The sequence below is a fragment of the Simochromis diagramma genome, unplaced genomic scaffold, assembly GCF_900408965.1.
Source record: "Simochromis diagramma unplaced genomic scaffold, fSimDia1.1 OVJJ01000603.1, whole genome shotgun sequence".
NCBI classification, from domain to species: Eukaryota; Metazoa; Chordata; class Actinopteri; order Cichliformes; family Cichlidae; genus Simochromis; species Simochromis diagramma.
Genome location: NW_024387414.1, coordinates 1,321,691 through 1,340,354, shown reverse-complemented (window position 1 = coordinate 1,340,354; position 18,664 = coordinate 1,321,691). Strand labels below are relative to the sequence as shown.

General features: G+C 48.5%; 1 protein-coding gene across 2 annotated transcripts in view; it reads left to right on the top strand.

Annotated features, from left to right (window-relative positions):
- ccdc102a (coiled-coil domain containing 102A) overlaps positions 1–18,664 on the top strand; it is a 46,566-nt gene that overhangs the window by 7,979 nt on the left and 19,923 nt on the right. Inside the window, exon 1 of one of the 2 annotated variants that reach the window (XM_040010853.1) lies at positions 13,489–18,540. The exons of the other annotated variant lie outside the window; for it this stretch is intronic. The gene's annotated coding sequence lies outside the window, so the exon portion shown is untranslated. Of the gene's footprint in view, positions 1–13,488; positions 18,541–18,664 lie in introns of those variants that run through there. 2 annotated transcript variants of the gene reach the window in all.

The window sequence follows — 18,664 nt, the reverse complement described above, 5'->3', positions numbered from 1 at the left end:
CCTGTGTGTGCGTGCGTGCGTGCGGTCACACACAGATTTGCTCAGCTTTGCTTCCTCTGCTGCTGCTCGCGCAGCTCCAGCTCATGCTTGCAGAGTATCTGCCTCAGAAATCACACACAGTCTTATCAGCTTCTACTTGAACATGTTTCCATCCTTATCTGAGTCTGTGTGGCTTTCATGCGCCCTCACAACCACACTCTTTACACCTGTCTGGCCTTTATCCACGTACCTGTCTGGATTTTAAGGACATGCTCTGGGATCCTGGATTAACAGTGTGATGTGTCTGCTCAGGATTTGACCTGCACTAGCATATCTTTCTCACCACTTTTATGACCTGCTGTTTGAGAAGATTAGCGCAGGACTAGACTGTAACGATGCGATGGCGACTGACCTGATGAATTATTAACTTTCTGCTGCAGCTTTTAAATGAGCCTGATAATAATCTGTGATTTATTTCACTGACTCTCGCACAAAGTGTGTTTCTTTGCCCGGCAGCTTACATCTACTCCAGGTTTCCCTGCGGTTGAATAAATGAATCATAAATGTTCTTAGCTGAGCATTAGTGGATCTCTTCAGGCCTCTCCTGTCAACACCGAGCACATTCATTGTTTCGTCAACAGAGCGCTCATCATCTCCAAGTCGAGGGGTTCATCTTCCAAAATGTTATTCCTTGTTTGCAGAGTGGCCTCGTTATCCTCAGACTTTATCAATTGCCACCAGTGTATGGCATCTTTAGCTAATTTACCGGACAGTCTCGGTCGTTGTGTCCTTGGGCGAGAGACTTCACCCGTTGCCTACTGGTGGTGGTCAGAGGGCCCGGTGGCGCCAGTGTCCGGCAGCCTCGCCTCTGTCAGTGCGCCCCAGGGTGGCTGTGGCTACATGTAGCTGCCATCACCAGTGTGTGACTGTGTGGATGACTGGACGTGTAAAGTGCTATACAAATACAGGCCCAAAATCTGGAAGAACAGTTTGCAGCTAAACATTTTCACCGATGACAGAGTTTGCTGTCGAGTACAACTCTTAGCTGCGGTGACTACAAGTCCATCCAGCCACCAACTCATCACTGCAGCGTTCCCGAACAGTCCTACAGACCTAATCTCTGCAGTGTGTCCTGGATCTGCTCCGGTGTCCCTTCATTGTAGGACACGTCCGAAACACCTCACCTGGGAGGTGACTAGGAGGCGTCTCTATCAGATCCTGGAGCCCTCCAGCTGACTTGTGTTGATATGGAGAAGTAGCGGCTGTACTCTGAGTCCCTCCAGAACGAGCGAGCTCTTCAACAAGCTGTCCACAGCCAGCGTGGTCACAGCTGAAGGCAGGAAACACAAGGTCTTCCTTGTATGAATGTTTCTGTCTCCTCGAGCTGAACTTTTCAGACAAATAAAGACCTTTGAGAAAAATCAAAGCATTTTAAGGTCTTAATCTGGGCTGAGATGAGTGGAAGGCTGTTGATGAGGAGATGGTCTCAGGAGTGGAGGAGAGACGGACAAAAAGGAGTTTATCTCTGCACAGCATAGCTACACTGGATAAGCAGCTGAACTCACCACCTCAGTGCTGACTGAGTGTAAAACACGAGCTCCTGAAATAGACGTGCACCTGTGGTACCGAAGCCACCGTGAGCATCGCTTTCTTCCACGTTGGAGATGAACCAATCAGAGAGAAGTCAGAGCAGCAACCAGCAGAGGCTCCTGTCATGATTTCACATGTTAAAATAAAAATGTGGAGCAAACGTTAGTCGGCTGATGCCTGAAAGCACAAACCGAAGGATTTTCCTGTCAGAGTTAATATTCAGAGGACACGGCCTGGATGTTACCAGCGGTGTTTCCTGCGATGTGCAGGTCCTGCGACCTTTCTGCCTCACCCACTCGAACGCTTAATTAACCCTGAGGCAGAGTGTAATTCATGGCTCCTCAGAGGGCCTTTACCCACTCAGCGTGACAGCAGTGTTTACAGGCCTCTGTACACTCCTCATGGTTTTGTCTTTAGTTCCCTCCACACAGCGTGAACGTCTTCAGACTGACACCACGTCTGCTACCTTTGTATATCAATCCTCACGGGCACAACACGTGACCTTTGGACTATAAATGAATGAGCCCACATTCATCTACAGTCACTGGACAGGTGAGGTCTCTTGGATACTCAGGATGGACTGGTAGTCTCCACAGCTGCCCAGTAAGACGGGACCAGCATGGAGCTGCTGTGTTCAGCATGTCCACTGTTATAACTTTATTAGAGTTTACCTCCATTCCACAGATGCTCGTAGCTGACATCATCTCTTGATTTGTCCTCCTTACAGTTTCAAACCAAGGTGAAGCTGACTGTGCTCCCAAAAACCTGCTCGTCTGTCTGTGGGTTTGTGTCCTTTATCAAACACTTTGGGGTCATTTATGTCGACCCAGCCGGGCCGTACAGTTGATCATTTACAAAGAAATGTCTTTAGTTCAGCAGGCATCAAATACGATTTCTCCCTCTGTGATCGGGCTGATCCTGGATCAGTCTGAGGGACGCCCACTCGTGTCCTGCAGCGACCCCCGCTTGTATCTGCAAGTTTAACACTCGCTTTACCCACGAAGCCCGCATCCTGCAGTCGGCTTTACGGCGGCGTTACATAGGGCTGTTCGATATAACGATATATATCGGATGACGATATAAAAACTTCTATCGTTTCATTTTACGCTGTCGTTTGTTTGGTGATGTCGCAAAATAAACTGTTTACGGCAATATTTGTTCATGGTTCTGATGTCACTGTAGTGGCTGTATTCATTTCTTACAGCTCTCGCTTTCTCTTATATTTAATGTAACCACACTACAGACGGACAAGCGCCTGTTTTTATGCGTTGTCGTTAGCAACAACGACGGTAACACCTTCGCGTGTCCGCTTGTTTATGTTCCACATAAACCTTTCACAATAAAGCTCAAGATCCTGTTGAGACTTTTCAAAATAGTCACTTGGATGAGTGACGAAACGTTTCTCCCACAAAACGCGAAGAACAGAAGAACAGAAGAACAGAATCCACTTTTGGAGATTTACTTTCCGGGATGATTGAGATGCATCAAAATAAACTGAATCACGTGAAAGAGCAGATTATTTACAGATGAGAAGTAAAAAAGAGTAAAAAAGAGCCGCCAGGTGCTAAAAAATAAACCTTAGACTCAAACGTTAGAACAGGCAACCCGCAGCACGCCGTGTAATAAATACAACTTACGTCTAAAAATGTATCGTTTCATGCATCGGTTTAAACACTCGACTCCGGGTGAAGGACGCGCAGCTGGAAACGCTTCACACCAGTCGAGCTGCCCGAGATTCACAGAATTTACAGGAAATGTTACATTTTTGTGATTTATATCGTTATCGGGACGATAGAATTCTTATATCGGGAGATGAGGTTTTGGTCATATCGCACAGCCCTAGCGTTACGACCCCGCGTGCAGGTTTGTTATCAGACCGCGTCCCTGTTTGTGTTCACTTAAGCAGTTTGTGAGTTAATGAGAGTTAATGCTGAGCCGTTCTCTAAATGTTGGTTTAACGCTGGAGAGTTTGGAGCTCTAAACCGTCGGAGGAAGCAGGAGTGTTACGTAGACCTGTTGATGTGTCAGATCCACGCAGCGAGGGCTCTGACACATCAACAGGCAGCTTGGATGTCGAGCATTCTTCAGATTTTTACCCTTAAACGCAAACTTGGCTTCACTGCGTTTCGCTTTGTGTCTGAGTTTAGTTCCAGGTTTTTCCTGAACGTCCCTCTGAAGCCACGCCTCCACATGCTCACGTACAGCTAATAGGAAGCGTAGTAGCGAAGGACCTACCCGAGCTTTTCACAAAGAAAGTTCTCTTCTGTGTGTGAGAGGATGGTTTCCTGTCCGCAGGTCGGTGGAGTGCAGGACGGACCTGCTGGTATCCGTGTGTGTGTGTTGCAGTGTAAGCTCGTTGGGCTGATTTGCTCCCATTTAAAAGAGGCTTTGATCCCCTTTAGGGCGCGTTAACCCCTTCTCGCCTGCCGAGCTTCGTGTCGCACGGGCCGTGAACTCTGCCTCAGTGTGGGAAAAGATTAGAGGCAGACAAATTCCTGGTCATCTGAGGTGGTGCAGACGGTATTAGAGCGCGGCCGCAGCGCTGCGCCTCGACGCTGCGACTCCAGCCGCGCTTATCCCACCCACCCGCCGTCGCGTTGTTCGCCTGTAAAATCATTCTTCACCTTTGAAAAGCTTCTGTAAGTATTTTCAGGCCCAGAGGTGTTAAAAGGAGGATTTCCATTTTCCATTTTGGCAGATGTGGAGTGTAACCCACTCCTCCTCTTCCTTCTCCTGTCTTTTTATCTGCTTGGCCTCGGTATTGGCGATTTCATCATCTTCCTCGTGGATTAGGAAACTCCGGCTCCATCTATTTGCATAAATGTGCACGATATGCAAACGGCTCTCAGCTCTTTGGTGTGGGAGAAGCTTTGAAGCTGCTCAGCCCCGCAGCGGTGCACCTTGTTTTGGCTCCCTGGAGCCGCGGCATGCTCAGAATGCTTCAGTAACCTTACGTAATGAGGAGGAGGAGGATGAAGATGATAGTGAGGTGAAACAGGATGATCTACGAGTGTTTGTGGTGCATTTTATCATCTAAAAAGATGCTTTCAGCTGTGCTCCAGTGACACAGAGACTGATCCGTGCTCAGCCTGGTCGGCTACAGCTGCTGCCAGATCAGCACACATCATCTTCTTCCTGATTTAAGATGATTTTTTGAAGCATTTTGAAGCATGCTCCCTCTGCCTCGTGTTCTCGGCAGCATTTTCAGTCATCTTTGGGTTACTGCAGTCAGACAGAGGACCTGGCAGCAGGTCAAAAAGCTGATATCAAAGCAATGCTGAAGCACCAGAAGCTCTAATCTGCACTCGAGACCGGCTCCAAAAGTTGGACGAGGACCAACAGAGCAGCCAAAAAAAAGGCTAACGTTGAAGCTAGTTCATGCATTTATTCCTTCCAGGCTGGACGACTGTAATTCATTATTATCAGGATGTCCTAAAAACTCCCTGAAAAGCCTTCAGTTTTGGCTTCCTGTTAAACCCAGAATTCAAAATCCTGCTCCTCACATACAAGGTCTTAAATAATCAGGCCCCATCTTATCTTAATGACCTTGTAGTACCATATCACCCTACTGATGATCACCAGACTCTGAAAGGCCAGTAAAGCCTCTAAGATCTTCATGTTTAGTGTTTTATAAACGATTGAATGATTAAGTCTGTTAAATATGTCTCCAGGGTAACGTCCTGGACTGTTTCCAGCCTTTTACTTTATCAACGTTATTAATTGTTCAGCTGAGCTGAAGCGTGTCGGTACGAGCCTCTGATCCAGGTGAGGCTGACAGCACCGATGAATCCTGAAGCTCCTGAACTGTGAAGCAAGCAGAGTGAAAGTGTCTCCCTGTTGTTGTGCTTGCATCCATCACGCCGTCCTCCGTCGTCGGCCCGCCCCCTCCTGCTCCTCGCCGTCCTGCTGAATAAATGATGGGAATGTGATACGGCCGCAGCTCCGAGCTGGACATCGATCCCCGAGCTCAGGGACGCCGACTCTGGACTCTGTCCTTGACTTCGCTCGCTCCTGTTTGCTGATTTGAACTCTTTGTAGCGTCAGTGAGCCGAGCGTGTGCGTGTTTGTGTTGGCATGCGGGGCGTGTGCTGCATGGGACCGCAGTGTGTGTGTGTGTGTGCGTGTGTGTGTGAGAGAGTCATGCTTCAGGAATGTGCTGTATAATTTACTACAGTGGAAAGCTCTCCTTGCAGTAACACCTGGGGCCCTGTGGGACATGAAGTTCTGCTGTTTGATGGTTTAGCAAAGACGAGCAGAGGCGGGGCAACGTTTTTATCCAGGTCGTTTCTGTTTTTAACCCCTTCCACCCCCAAAGGTTCCTCTGGGTTTGGCCTTAAAGTTTAGCAGCTCTTACTAAAGACTTGTATTGTGTGTTGAGTCTTAAACACTGTTAACACCTTTTCCCAGTAAGAACTTTTTGACTGTAGTTTTGAATAAAAACATTTAAGCTTTTCTCAGTTTGAGCTGGTTTGATCTGCATCGTCATTCAGACCTCCTCAAGTAATAGACGCAGAACAACTCTGATTACGTGTCCTTGATTATTTCTGTTCATTAGTCTGTAAGGAAGCTCAGGGGGAAAGAAAAATGCCAAGTTTTAAATATTGTTCATTAAGATCTCGACATGAAAACATTTCTTCGACTTCCCGGATCCTTCCCGGATATTCAGTTAGTTTGGAAGTGTCCAGCAGGGCTGCGCTGTATCATGTCATCCATGATAACACGGGTATGAATTTTTATGAGATTAAAAACAACATCGCTGCTAGAGCAACACCACGTTTAGGTTTCCAGGTAGGGATGGGTATCGTTTAGGTTTTATCCGATACCGGTACTTTTGAAATGGTGCCGGTGCTCAAACGGTGCTCGAACCGGTGCTCAAAGAATGGAGAACACAAAATTGGTCCAAAAACCTCTCATGTTCAGCTGTTTTTTTTGTAAAAAGATAACAATGTTAGCCTTTTCTGCAGCTATGGGGCATATATGGTATCACTCTTGGCTGGATAAGCAGTGCTTAAACAATGGAAAAAAACACAAACTTTGTCCAAAAACCTCTCATGTTCAGCTGTTTTCCACTTTTTCTTTGGTCATTTTAGCCTTTTTGGCCAGGGTGAAGGGAGTATCTGCCAGCGTAGATATCGGTCAGCTTCAGTTGGAGTTACCAGCTTCTGTTAAACTGAAGCTTCTCACAAAGTTAGGAACAGTTTCTTCTACACTTTAACGGGAGCGAGCCCGGTGTTTAAAGGACTCTCGGAGGCACTTTGGCCTCACAGTTCTTCTTTTTTGGACAAAGGTTCAGTGAACATGGGCAGAAGGCTTTAACAGCCGTTTATTGAGCCAACAGGAAAGCTGTGGTGGGTAAACAGCAGCTCATGTGATTGATAGCTGTAATGCTGGCAGTGCTGACCGCACCAGCTGCTGAATCCTCACGCTCACCGTTGTGCTGCTGCTTCTTCAGCGCCGCTCGGCTCACGGAGTTTTCTTTAAAGCAGGTTTTTATTGGCTCCGTTTGGCTGCTCGGCTGCTCCCACAGGAGGCGGATTCACGTCTGACATTATTGGATGATCAGTAGATACATTTAAATGTACGCGCAGTGATGCAACAAGGAAGACCAACAAGGCCTGTTTGAGTCGGTGGAAGCTCTTTGATTTAAACAAATATGCCGTTAACAACAAATGAAGACATTTTTAGCCAAATAGAAACGATCTGAGAGGATAAACGACGCCCACGCTGGACCCAGGTATCTATCAGCGAGCGCGCGTTCCCACGCTTTAACCACAGTGACTCACGGCAAAGCCACGACAGGCGGCGGAGGCTCGTTACTCAGGTCTCTGCGTTTATGGTAAATTGTTGAATCAGATCGAGAGGCCTGACGTGACTGTAACGAGATCCTCGCTGTTACAAACTGTATGACTTTCAGACAAAAGGAGACGTGTTTGGCTGATGTCCGTGGAGCCGTACGGTTTCACAGCTGCCGTGTGCATCCACAGAGCTGCACCCACAACAAAGCAGCGGCTTCAACAAGCGAGCTCGCAGAGGAAACGGCCACATCAGCGCCGGCCTGTAAAAAATGATGTTTTACCGCATTCGGGAAGCCGAACCATTACCTCATCTGCCAAAGAGACGAAAGCTCTCGAGTAAGCAGAAGAACAAAGCAGCCAAATATCTGACACACACACACACACACACACACACACACACACACACACACACACACACACACACACCGGCTTCATTAGCCATCGTTACACTGCAGCTGCACTGATTCATCAGTAACCTGAGCAGGTCAGAAACCTTCAGTTTGCATGAATTTTGTTTCGTAGAACAGGTGAACAGGTGAACAGGTGAACTGCTCACCTGGTGGATGTTAAACAGATGATCCATTACAATAAAACTTAGACTGGCACCTCTCGTGCCCACCACAAAAGAACAGATAATAAAAAATTAATAAATAGACGATAATAAATCAGGAGATAATAGATTTTTATGATAGTCCTGGTGGGGTCTGTGTGCGGGGTGAAAGCTGTCCCTCTGTCTGTTTGTGTGGGATTGTCTGCATCGTTTGCTCGACGGAGGAAGTTTGAGTAGAGGGTGGCGGGGTGTAGGTCACCTCACGCTTCAGCTCTGCAGCTCTGCAGCTTCTGACCCACCCGTGATGGCGTTCGTGCTCTAAGTGGCGATCCTGTAGAAGTTCAGCAGCAGATTCACGGGGAGCGTGCTTCAGCTTCCGTAGGAAGAACAGCCTTTGTTGGGCTTGTTTTTTTGACCAGGCTGGAGGTTCAGCCCCAACAGACGGACGGCGTTCCTCCACACACAGCTGCTGGGTTGTACTTCCTGTTCTGCTCGAGTCTGTGACTAACTCTTTGGTGCCACCTTAAGCTTGTAAGTTTGACGACCGTTGCATCATCTGCAGATTTTATTATAGTGGTGGATGGGGGTGTGTTCGTGGGCGGAGACTCGAACACAGCCGTGTGGGGTCTCCGCATTCAGGATGATGGTTTAAGAGGGGCATCTCCCCTCTCTGTGTGAAGGTCCGGTACCCATGAACGCAGCGAGGAACCTCGGCCATGTTTGTAGTTCGTTGTAGTTTTACGGTGTTGAATGCGTTTCACAGAAAGCACGACTGCGGTTTCTTCTCTGTGTCGGCGCGCTGTGGTGGACGAGGTGGCAAACACTTGGTAATAAAATGAGAATAAATTCAGCACTTTGGGGATTTTCATCTTTGGACAAAGCCACAAACTTCCAGATGTTTCTTTGGGCTCTGACTGGTTCTTTTTTTTAAAACCCAGCATTTGTCAGACTGTGGAGGCACTTTGGGCGGAGCGTGGCCCCCGGCCTCCAGTCAGACTTGAATATTAAAGGTTTATCAGCGTTAAAGCTCAGATTCATCGTCTCTTTTGCTTTGATGGTGTATTTTAGCTGATGAGTGAAGACTGTGAAGTGATCTGTTATTTCAGTTGGAGAGAAAAATCTGAATCTCTGCTTTGAAGTTTGGAAATCTCCCTCTGGCTGCGTTTCAGGAAACTTGCGACTCGGAGCGGGAAGAGGTTTGATGCAGGAGTCCGGAGCCAAAGCTGCAGCGATTAGTGCAGCCATTTTAAATACTGTTTATCCGCAGGAACGTCAGGACGGTGTCACTCTCTGCGACGCTTTGTGACGAGACAGGAAACAGTGGGCTCATCTCTGTGCTCCGTTCAGACGCACAGATGTTTCTGTGATTCAACACCGAGAAATGTTTCTATTTCCTCAGGCTGATTCACAACGTTTACCCAGAATGCACTTTGTTTCCTCCAGTGAATGACCAGAAAACCAATCAAACATCCCGGGGTACGGAGGACCAGGAGGACCAAATGAAGTAACTATGTTGCTAAATGATTCATTAAATGTGTCATTAATTAATTACAGTTCGGGGTCGTGTTCATGATGGAGGGGAGAGTGGAGCGTGAGACTGGGCATAAAAGTGAAGCTGTGGATTTACTGGCCCATCTGTGTTCCTGCCCTCACCCACGGTCGCCGATAAAACATGTTTCTTTTGAGAGGGGGCGGGGCTCTTCCTTAGAGATGGGGTGGAGCAGTCCCGTCATTCGAGAGGGACTCGGAGTAGAGCTGCTGCTCCTCCACATCCACGTGTCCTACTGGGAGGAGGCCCTGTGGCAGACCCAGGACTCACTGGAGAGATGGCATCTGTCATCTGACTGGATAAGCTGGGAGAGGTGGGCGGGGTGAGGGAAGTGTGGGCTTCTGTGCTCAGACCCAAACTGGGAGAAGTGGTAGGAAATAGATCTATGAATAATTAGGTGTGCCATGAATTTATTGAAACTTGGAAGTTAATAAAAAAAAACATAAAATACACATTGAATTGATTATTTAATGATTTAGTTATTTGTTTATTTTGGCACTCATGGTCCTCCATACAGGGACCAGTACTGGATCTGCTCCTGTCACAGATACTAAACTGGTGCAGGGTTTATTCAAACTGTGACTCTGATGCTGCTGCAAAACCAGGTTTAGTCCTCAGACTGTGGCTCAGTTTGAAGACGCAACGACGGCTCAAACATGATAAGAGTCAAATCTGGAGCCACGTCGGAGGACTCGTGGCTCTATGAAATATTCATGAGATGAAACGTTCTTCATGTCTTCATTAAAAACTGTGAAGTTTTTGTACATAAAGAATGAGCTGACTGTGGGGTCAGGTGGGAGGCGCTGATTGGCTGTTCTTACCTGGATTTCCTTCTTCTTGTCTCATCCGCACTGATGCAGCTCAGCAGCTTTCAGAAACACGAGGGAGGAGCAGGAGGAGGAAGAGGGCATCCTCACTCTACGCCTTTCGTGCGCAGCGCGGCGCCACGCTCGATGTGGAGCTTGCATTTCAGAGTGTGAGTCACAGCAGGAGATTTCAGCCGTTGTAGTGAAATTGTGATGGGAGAGGACCAGTGTGAGTACGATCCCAGCGTGCTGCTGCTTCTTCTCCAGTTTCAGGCCCACAGAGCTGGTTCTCATTAGAGGAGAGAGCACACGCGCTGACTCACTGCAGAAAGTTTGGCGAGCGCGGGGGGAAATCCTTTGTAGCGGCGTGCTGTATCTTTTTTACGTCCACATTCACATAAATCAGCTCGGCGAGCACACAGGCCCCTCCCTCCGTTCCTCTGTCGTCTCGGGCTCGTCTGAGCTCCTCAGCTCGGTTCACGGAGATGAGCAGACGTCAGTGCCGACGTAAACTGAAGAATATCGGCCCGACCGTTTTGTTTGCAGCCTTGAGGGTTACATCAGTCAAAGCTGGGGCTGTGCAGCTACGGCCGGCGAGGACAGATGCTCTGTCAAAGACTTTATTACCCCGCGGTCTCGCCCTCTGGCCAGCTGTGTGTTTTATGGGCCCTGTGATGACAGAGGGTGAGGTTCACGTGGAGGTTGGGCAAAGAAAGGAGGCAAATACAGCCGACGGTCAGGACGGTGGAGGGCTGGAAGACAGGAAGTAAAGCGAGGGTGGTTTGGAGTGCTGGTAGTGAGTGTGTTTGCAGAGTCGCCTGCAGCTGTTGGAGCCTCAGATGGGTCTCATGTGCAAACTGTAACCTCCACTCTTGTGGGTAAACTGGAACTAAATGAGGTTTGTGGAACTGGCTTCCAGATGACGAGGCACGGAGGTTTGGTCCTGTTTAGTGTTGGAGTCGTTTAAAGTGCACAAGTCTGTTTCTGTGACGCTTTTCTGATCCTCTGATGTTCCTATATTTACTCATTCAACTGCACCTTCTTACCTGCAGCCTGGAGCTCACCTGTGTTGGCTGAGACCAGCTTAAGCTCATAGTTTTTTCAGCGGTCACGCTTACCCAGGTACAGGTGTAGCCTAAAACCGAACAAATCTAAAAACAAACACGCTGAGGGGTTCCCAAACCGAGAGACGTAATCTCTCCTCCCAGTAGAGCGTACCCAAAACACGTCATCCACGAGGCATGCTGGGTGACACTGGACCACTTCATCTGCTTCCTTTTGATGTGGAGGAGCAGCAGCTCCATCAGTTAGATATGTATTAACAGGCAGCGTGTCGGCAGCTTAACAGGTTTGATTTTTATCCATCCAGGAGAATGGATCCCATCTTAGTCTTATTTTGAAAGTTCATTTGCCGCCACTCTTTCCTGACCGAGTTGCCGTCATTTGGTAAACTGAAAAGTTTAACCCGCCCAGTTTGCACTTCTACACTTTCCCAGGATTCACACTGCTTAATTAACTCCACCATCAGAGATGATCCCAGAGAGCTGCAGCAGGTGGAGAAACTGGTTCATCTGCTGGTGTTGCTGGAGCTTCAGCGTCTTCAGTTTAGAGATTAACGTCAGGCTGCAAACACGAGGGTATTCCTGTGGGTTTGTTGGGCATGTTGAGGCCTCAGCTTTAGAGTTTGGGATCCAGACGTGCTTCTACAGGCTCCTGGAGGTTGGGATGGATTTTGGGATCTCGCCCAGTGGCTTTAGGAAGGATCTCAGCAGAGCTCAGGAACTCCTCACACACCGACTCCAGTGTCAAACAGGCGTGGGAACGTGTGGTCTCATTTACTGCTGTAATCTTTGGGGACTCGTGAGAGACGCGTTAATAATCAAATAGTCCAAATTAATCCGTCATCGGTTTTCCCTCCATACAACAAAGTGTCAGTAAAGTTTGTGTTCACTTGAAGTCGTCAGTACATTTCAGTGAAAGCGCTCCGGCTCTGGCTGTACTCGTGCAGCGTCGTCGCTGAGCTTCGCGCACCGCGGCCTCATCCATCAGTTTAACGATCAGCTGATCCAAAATAAACGGAGGCTTGATTACTCGCTCAGAGACATCCGTCACCGTGCTGGCTGGAGAAGCTGACGGTGACAGAAACAGGAAGCGCTTTGTTTACAGCGTTGATGCTGCTAAACTGCACTCCTGAAAGAGACGCCGAAAGACGTCTTTCCTCACTGAACGTGGTCTAACCTGATAGGTTGGCGTGGATTTGCAGCTCAGGAGCCCGCCAACGAGTTAGATGGGAATGCATGTGCGCTAATAAGCAATGTCAGCTGTTTGCAGTTACGTAAGTAATACTTACTGCTGTGAGCATTTGTTGTATGTAAATCTACAGCCTGACTGTACACAGTTTACTCTCTGTATCGCCTTTCATTGTGTCTCTATTGACAGAAATAAGCCACGAGTTTGTTTTTCTAACCCTAAAGATGGAGTCAGTAGTAAAACGCGGAGGATTTACTGTTTGCTGTATTTGTGGAGTAAACATGTTAAACAGGTTTATTAAATTATTAAAAAACATGGATGAATAGACAAACTCACTCTTTGACCTTCGGCCTCAGCTATTTTTTATTTTCCATCCACAGACAACATGGCAGTATCCAATTAAATCCTCAAATTTCACAAACTAAATTAGATCTCAGGCTTCTTGGTCGGTCTGCTAGTGCAGTGACCTCACAGCAGCCATGTTATTGGTCACATGATGTCATTAAAAGGCTCCAACAGCACAAACACAGCTCAGAGGTCCAGTTCAGATGAAGGTAGCAGACAGCTAGCAGCTACAGCCGCCTGTGTCACCATCCACCTGTCAGTCAGAGAGGCCACGCCCCTAATGCGTGTTATTATGAAGGAGGGAAAGATCCACAGAGACCAGTTTCTGCTGTAAAGTTTGGACATGGGGGTCTATGGGGACTGACTCACTGCTGCCTCTGCTGGACGTTAGAGGAACTGCAGCTTTTAGAGCTTCATGTTTCTGCAAAGGAAAGCTGCAGATTATACAGTACAAATAAAATGTTCACGTTGTCTTCCCAACAGTTTCACTGACATCTACGCTGGATGGCCAGGAAGCGTTCGCGATGTCTTCTCCGGAGCAGATAGTTGGCGTCTGTCTTGTGTCAGTGACGTAAAAGACGGATTTAATGCGACCTGACCATCAAACAGCAGCTTTCTAAATGTATCGGATTCAGGACCACATACGAAAGTGACCCAGATCGGATTTGAAAATATCGGATTTGTGCCGTTCACACTGTCACACCATGATCGGATAGATGGGTAAAGATAAACAACTCCACACAGGGGTGGAGAGAAGCTGTAGCAGGCTGGTGAAAAGATGGAGCTGCAAGTCAGTGCAGGCTGCCGGTGAGCAGCACTGACACGTTCCTGCGCGGATGGAAACAGATCGATGTGCTCGTTCCTGTCAGCTGTACACACAAAGGTGCACTCCTCCTCCTCCTAACTCATCCAGGAGCAGAGTATAAATCAGCTGTGTGTGTGTGTGTGTGTGTGTGTGTGTGTGTGTGTGTGTGTGTGTGTGTGTGTGTGTGCACAGGGTTTTTCCTGCATGGAGGAATGTTTGCACCCCCACCCAAAGAGGTTTTAGCCAGCTCCAAGTCCAAAGGAAAAGTTTCCAGCACCAAATAGTCCCAGGTGATATTTACCAAAAAAACCGAGCCCCATATAATCCCGTGTGCCCTATGTATGGATTCTGGTTGTGTTTACTGACCTCGAAACGTTTTTATGTACACGGATGCTGCGTACGAGTTTGATGAGGGGTCGGATGGAGCCGAGCAGTGTGCGGTGCTGATCCCGGCTGCTGCTCCGGTCGGATCTTCTTTAAAAATTCACGAGTCCTCCTCACCGTCTCTGTCCTCGCTGCCCTGCAGCTGCTTCATCCCGGCGGTGTCTCATTACTGATGACTGACGCGGAATTTGGTTGGAGCCAGTTTAACTGTCGGGATGAGTCGATTCGCCGCTTAGCAGCACAAACACACTCAGTCACACCTCTGCTTTCCTAAGCTTTTGCACAGTGCTGGTCCGTCAGCTGTCTCCATGCTTTCACTGAACCTTTCAGGGACCTTTCAGGGATTACTTGACAGACAGCTGAACTTTAACCTTGCAAACTGCTGCCAGAGATGATTTATGGTTGTATGTGATAAGGAGACTCGTGTGTGAGATTTGTGCTCGTTTGTTTGGGGGGAGAGGGATGAGCTGCTTTAAATGTGCCCGAGGAGATCATTAGCTTTGTGTTTGTGCCTTTTAAATGTTTGAATGAATTTCTACATTTGTGCATTTTTACTCTGATTACTGTTCAGGGTCTTTTATTTTGGTGGTTTGGAGCCGGTGACATCCTGGAGTGAATTCAGGGCCCACGAACAGTGCCTCTGATGTTCTGGTGCTTTCGCTGTGCGAGTGGTCGTCAGGTGTGCTGTCGCTCTATCCAGGTAGCTTCCTCACTTTTAAATAAAACCATTTCCTGGAGTAGGGGGCCTGTTTCCTGCGGTGAGGACACACCGAGGACGTGATTCAGTCGTTGGTTTGTTCAGCTCTGAAACACGAACGCTCGTTTGCTGTTTCTCCCACATGGTCTGTGTTTCACCTTGTATGTGCACCAAATTCCAGGTAAACATTTCTCTTTCCTCTGGTCCTGAGTGTACTCACATCAGAAATGGTTCCTGTTATCAGGTGATGCTGATAAAGAGTAAAAAGGACACGAGCTGAACTCACGAATCTGCCGATTAATGAGTTTCTGGCCAGACTGATGGCACAGAGAGGATGAAGATTTTAAATGATTCATGGGTTCAATCATTTCTGTCTGTTTCTGCACATCAGAGCTCTGGAACTTTAACCTGCATCCATGGAAACATTAACGCTTCCCACAGCCTGATGACGACACCCGGGAGTGAATGAACGTGATTGGATGAACCAGTAGAACATCATGTATACATCTTTGGCATGAATGCATGAACATTCAGTGACACTGTGAAACATTATGAAGGTACAACTTAATAAAGCTTCACCTGAGCTGGACCTCTGCACCGTGTTTGTGCTGTTGGAGCATTTTAATGACGTCATGTGACCAATAATGTGGCTGCTGTGAGGTCACTGCACTAACACACCGTCCAAGGAGGCGGAGCTCCAGTTTTGGTGAAACTCTGTGACTTTAATTGGATGTTACTGAGTCTGTATGATGCTCCTGCACAGACTGTGGATACCAAACAACACAGCATTAGCTGGGAACTTGGCAGTGTGTGTGTGTGTGTGTGTGTGTGTGTGTGTGTGTGTGTGTGTGTGTGTGTGCGTGTGTGTGTGTGTGTGTGTGTGTGTGTGCGTGCGTGTGTGTGCGTGTGTGTGCAGGAGGTTTTCCTCTCGTTCACGTCTCGCGTTCAGCCCGTGCTCGGCGGCCTGCGTCCTCGCTCTCTCGTCTGTTTGATTTTCGTCTGCTTCTCTTTCTGCCGTTCGTCTTCCCGACCCTCCTCTTCCTCCTCTCGTTAGTCTTCCTCTCCCACACTTCGACCCAGATTCTGGTTTTTCCTGAGTGCACTGCTGGGTTTGCTGTTTGACTGGGAGGTGAGCTGGGGGATGAGATTTGGGACTGGAGGCGCTGGATGAGTGTCGGCGAGGGATTTAGCGATGCAGCTTATCGGGGGCAGAGATGGGAAACTGCAGCTTTCCTGCCTCGTTGCTCTTTGTTTATTTTGCAGTGTGGATGTTGGACTCGTGTTTAGCTGGCTGCTCATCTCTTTCATGGCTCATTTTAGGAGGATTGTTAGTGAAAGAGTCAAATCTGCTCAGTTTTCAGTCTTGTGTTTCTTGTGCTTGGACAGTGTTTCACTGCTGCTGTGGACGATGGAGAGATCAAAGAGCTCCTCTTTGTTCTCTTTGGCCTTTTTCTTCTTCCACAGAATCAAAACTAAAGTCACGCGTGTCATAGTTTGAAGTCCATGACGCTGGGAGGTGGAGGTTACTGCGAACATATCACGGTCCTGAGATCATGTTTGTGTTTGTAGTCAGTCGTGTCCGTCCGCTCGGTGCAAACTTCACGTTCACGTTGCTGCGTTTGAGTCCCGTCCAAGACCGCGGGCTCCACTCCCCCTGTCCCGCCCTCTGACTCCTGCCGTGGCTGATTGGGCTGGTCCCTCAGTCCCTGCTCCAACCAGACTGCACCGTCAGTCACAGTCATTAACCGCGCACACCTGTAGTCCACTATGAGCCGTCTGCTGAACCGGATCAAGTCGGTGTTTCTGCTGTCGTCGGTGTGCCTGGAGGGAGTCGTTTTGTTGTGTTGTGTAGCTGATGTCGCGTTTGAGGACAGCGCTTCGTGTTTGCACATCAGCAGTGAGACAAGCGTAGCAGAGTCCAGCCCGCTGTGGTCATCTGTGAAATGGCAGACACTCGGCGCTGAGGGAGGACGAGGAGCCCTCAGGTCGCAGCAGAGCTCCGCCTCGACGCGCCCTCCGGGTTAAACCGTGTCAGACTCGGGTTCGAGGTCCGCTGTCAGGACTGACATGGTTTCACTGAAGCCTTCAAACACTCAGGATGGAAGAGGATTCATTTATGTTTCGAGAGAAGTTGAACGTCATGTTTTAATTAAGTGGTAATTTAAGTATAACAAACACAGTGTGAGCTGAGTTAAACGAGTGAAGTCAGAGTTTTATAGATGAAAGGAAAGAGGAGCCAAATAATCTCATATCTCACTTATCTTGTTCCAATAATCAGCCGAAGCCAGAATTCCAGTTGATTAATCGCACAGCCTCCGGCTGAAGGGCGAATGAAGCCAAAGGACGAAGAGCGATGAAGAACTCTTCACGTCTTAGTTCTGATCTGTGACTCACAACATCATCTCAGACATTTTATTTTTGCGTTATTGTGAGAAACAGCCGTGTGCTTTTCATAAATCGTCGTTTTTTTAGCGCTCGGCTGTAAAAGGCTGGTGACAGAGGTCGTCTCCTGAAATGTTCTCAGTGACCTCGGCCTCAGCTGCTTCTGCTTTTCTCTCCTCACTTTAACTGTTCGTCCTTTTTCTTTGTCTGTTACTGAAGGATGAGGTCAGAGGTCAAGTTTTCTGAAAATCGCGTGAACACAAAGAGGAACGTCACCTAAGTCGTTTGATCGATGCTGTGCTACCTGCAGCCCGTCCGTGTTTCTGATTGGTCGGATGCTGCAAACTCCGCCTCTTGCGTGTGAACACCCTCATGGTCTCACTGGGAAATCTTGAGTTTGTGCTACCCGCAGTGCACGGTTTCGGGAAAGCAACAAATGCGTGCAGGTCGACAGTGATGTCACCACGCGCACGTAGAATGCTGATTGGTTTAAAAGCTGACTTGGACAGGAAGAGGAGCACGAGCGGCGTCATTAACCCGCAGGAGGAGGGGACGGCAGTTTTCAGCGTCCTGTCCTCTCAGGAGTTCAACCAAAGCACAACAACAAACATGTTTGTGACACTGCCCCCTGCTGACAGCGCATGACAGACCATGTGACCCTGTAGCCTGAGTCATGATGTCAGAGTGGGTGGAGCCAAATAAGGGAAGGATGTCGTGGACATGTTGAATCTGCCGGAGCCAGCTGCCGTCTTTAATGTGGCTGTTCAGACACGATGAGGTTTCCAGCCCAGCTGGTTATTTTTACACTAACTACACTCGTGCACGTGATTAACTTCCTGGGCTGATGGCGTGCACTGCCTGAAAGCCGTCAGTTTACCTTTGGAGGTCCAACATGTTACCTGTGCAAACGGGGCAACAGAGGCAAAAGCAGAGGGTGTGTTAGTGGTTTCACCCTCCGCTGAGCCCCCAGCTGCTGAAGCTAAACCTGCTTCATTTCCTCTCCTGCTCTGCTGCCTCGCTGAGACTTGTTCCCACAGTCCCACAGCTCCTCGGAAACTTCCTCTGGAGCAGGGAGGGCGGCGGAGGCGGGGGCTGAGCGAGGGGGCAGGAAGGACCGGAGCTTTTCTTGGCCCGGCGTCTGAGACCAGCTTCACCACAGCCAGCTTTTCATAACCCAAGCTGGCACTGACAGCCGAGATAACGTTCAGCCGTTACAGCACGAATGTTTCATTTAGACCCTTCAAGAAAAATACTGACACACATCGAATCCGAGTGATTATTGGAACGCCAGCAGGAAACGATCTGAGTCCACCAGGTGTCCAAGTAACGCCTCGCTCCGCCTTCACTGCGCCGGGCTCACAGGAAAACTAGAGCCAGCAGAGACTTTGATTGGGAGCTTTGAAAGGCTGTGAGTGGACGACCATCACGGCGGTGGTCCGGGCCGCCGTCGTCCCCGTCTGTGTTTGTTTGTTTTCTTTATTTCTTTATTTTTATGGGTTTTTTTATTTGTTTTATTGGTTTTCTTATTTATA